The sequence below is a fragment of the Pteropus vampyrus genome, unplaced genomic scaffold (assembly GCF_000151845.1).
Source record: "Pteropus vampyrus isolate Shadow unplaced genomic scaffold, Pvam_2.0 Scaffold54, whole genome shotgun sequence".
Taxonomy (NCBI): Eukaryota; Metazoa; Chordata; class Mammalia; order Chiroptera; family Pteropodidae; genus Pteropus; species Pteropus vampyrus.
In genome coordinates this window covers 6,882,523-6,885,675 of record NW_011888835.1, presented here as the reverse complement: position 1 = coordinate 6,885,675, position 3,153 = coordinate 6,882,523, and the positions used below count along the sequence as shown (strand labels likewise).

The following is a 3,153-nucleotide window of genomic DNA, read 5'->3' as shown; positions in this document are numbered from 1 at the left end:
ATGCACATTAGCATATTAAAGGCTCTGAGAAGTCTTGCAGGAAATAATCATATCCATTTATTCAGTGCAGCATTTTCAAAATTCACTGAAGCATTGCTTATTTTCCACTAGAGAATACCAACTCCCAATCCTTAGAACAAGCACTTTTGAAAATGCTGTTCTAAGCCAATCATTATTAGCTTGACCCCAAAATGTTATCTCAACCAGGTGAGCATAAATTCCCTCAGGAAATGAGTGGTGCAAAAAACGGGCCCCTGAGAGGGTGATGGAGGCCCACGGCCAGAAAATGGACTAAAAACAAACTCGCTAATTTCTATTAATAAAAATAATTATGGAGCAGCTCTGTGAGCTTATCACCTCGTAGCTCTGCCACTCAACATGGATAGAAGAGGGGACTTGGGCCAAGGCTCACTTATCTCTGGATTTTAATTTTCTTTGTTGGAATCTTGTGGGTTTGGAACAGATGGAGTCCAGTATCCCCTTGCAGAACAAAATTTTAAGCCCAATTACAACCTTGTACCACCTTATCTTCAATTTTGCTTTCTAAGAGAACTAAGCACATTTAAAAATTTAGAAGCTCCAGTTCACTGTATCTTTACTTCCTTCTTAAGACTGAAGAAGACTTTATTTTACATGTTTTTGTCTCCCAAGTTTTCTGGCGAATTTTCACAGGAAACAGGAACTGGGACCGCAATTCAAGCAATCACAGGAGCACAAAGGCCCACAGTGGGTGACTTCGCCGACACAAAAAGGTATTGATTTTTATTGGTTAAGCCAAAAATCTTTAAAAATTTCTTCTTGGACACAATGGAACTGGGGAAAAAGTCATTCAAATAAATTTTTTTTAAAAAGGAACAACTGGTGTTAAACTTGACACTTTGGGTATTCTGCCTTTAATGACACCCTATTCAAAAATTAAATGAGAGGAGTTAGAGGCCGAATTCAGAGCTATACTTTAAAGAAAGATTTAGAAAGGTTCTCACTAATCCCTAGGAGATAGCATTTCTGAAAGTGTGTTGGTGTGTGTGTGTGTGCACATGTGTGAATGTATGTGTGAGTGTGTGTGTGCTTGTACAGTAACGAAGATGCGGGACGTGAGGGGAGGAGGAAGAGACTAGAAAAGTTTCAAAGACCTGATTCCCCTTCAGTCAGGTCGACTTCCTCTCTGATCCTGGACGAGACAGGTAAACTCCTGCCTTTATTTTCCCTTTGCATTTGCCTCTATCACATTCCCAAATCGTTCAGTGATACTGCTGCATAAAAATAGAATAGCCCTTTTTAAGTATTTTTTTAAATTTTATTTTATTTTGAAAAACAAAAATTGTTATAATGAGAATCAATCCTGCCGAGTAAGTGATAATAGTCTCTGAAATACAATTTAATTGACTTCAACAAAAACAATAGCTATATTAACTGAGTGCTTACTATAGGTCAAGGATTTCTAACATTAACTTATTTAATCTTCACTATATTCTGTTAAATATTATTATTCTTATTTCACAGATGAAGAAATGAATGTTTATAGGGATTAAATTCTTAGGCCAGATGACATAGCCAGCTCAGCTGGGAAACAGAATCTCAACCATGAGACTACACACACATTCACAGAGCACCTACTATACACGAGGCATTACGCTAGACAATCTTTTGCATCGATGGTCCTCGACCTCTTCAAGTCACGAGTGCTCATCTGTCACACAGAGTATTGTTTGAGCCCTTTTATTACCTGTTCAATTTCAGAGGTGACATTCCATACTTGGAAGCCTTTTCTTAGCTCCAACTGTGTAGGAAAAAAAAAGTTTTAATTAAAACAATAAAAAAGAATAATAAATGAAAAATTGTACCACATTAAAATTAATAAATTCAGTTCACAAAAGAGACCATTAAGAGAGTGAAAATGTCAGCGGCAGAGTAGGGAAAGAAATTTGCAATTACCTGTATTACACAAAAGACTTGTATCTGGAAGATGCAAACAACTTCCACAAATCAATAAGACAGAGACAAATAATCCGAGGGAAAGACTGGTTAAAGAAAAAAAAAAAAAAAAAGATCACAAGTACTTTTGAAACTCTCCTGAAAGCTATGGATGCTCTCACTGAAAAAAATGTACCCAACACACAACCTTTTACATAACATCTTCAGCGGGTTCAAGGGCCTTCTGAACCCCTTTGCATTTTAAGAACTCCTGCCTTTAGGTAAGAGCAAAGAATTTAATTGGTGACGAATTGATGATAGAAGAAGAAATGGAGCCAGTGATGACTTGGCCATCGATACACGCAAAGTTGCTCTCACAGGAAGAGAGGAGGTAGTCATGAGTCATTCCACAAGTAGTTACTGGGGGCCTCCCATGGGGAGTATCATGCTAGGCCCCGGGAACACAACAGGAAATTGTGCAGACAAGGTCCAGTCCTTGTGGAGAATGTTGTTCAGAAGGAGAGACAGGTAAGTAAACAGGCATTCGATTTGTAGTCCTCATTCTGCATTTTTGAGCTTCTCGATGCTTCCCAGGGTATCCATGAGACCAGCTAACTCAGTTCTGGTAACACAGTAAAGATATTGCTATTGCCCAGTTTCTGTCCCAGTGTGTAAAGTTGAAAATATAATGAGCATTTCTATTAACGAAAATATTTCTTTTATTGCCTTTGGTTAAAAGAAAAAAAAAAAAAAAGCAGATATGCCCGCTTTTCAAATGCTGATTCTACATCTGTCCTCCAAAATCGGTATTAATGTATTCTCTTCAAATTAGGACTTTTGATTTTCTGTAGATAACAAGAATATCAGCTATGCCTTTTGCCTGTGCCATTCCTGTTAAAATTTTAAACACCTTTTTTTTTGTTGTTCAATATATTGTTCTATTCGGCTGACGTTGGGGGTAAGATGGTCAGTGAGTAGGAAACCAAGGCCATATCCTGTGTCTTCGTATGGTATCATTTCAAGCTTGTCAATTTTTTTTAACATTTATATGAATCCTTTAACTTATTCATAACCCATTTATTTCCACAAAGTAGTTGAGGCAATTCACAAGAAAACGTACCATAAAAGAGAAAGCTATAAATATACTAAAATCAGCATCAGAGAAATTGTAGAGCAATTAGAAGGTCAAGACAAGGATGTAGGTTGTAGCCCATACACTTTGACCATCATTAGTAAAGA

The 3,153-nt window shown here is 37.2% G+C and overlaps 1 long non-coding RNA gene across 1 annotated transcript in view; it reads left to right on the top strand.

Moving 5' to 3' along the window:
* Positions 1–2,344: 2,344 nt before the first annotated feature.
* Positions 2,345–3,153, top strand: part of LOC111739806 — a 13,383-nt gene continuing 12,574 nt past the window's right edge. Inside the window, exon 1 of the long non-coding RNA XR_002780380.1 lies at positions 2,345–2,442. This is a non-coding gene — a long non-coding RNA (uncharacterized LOC111739806). The remainder of the gene's footprint in view (positions 2,443–3,153) is intronic.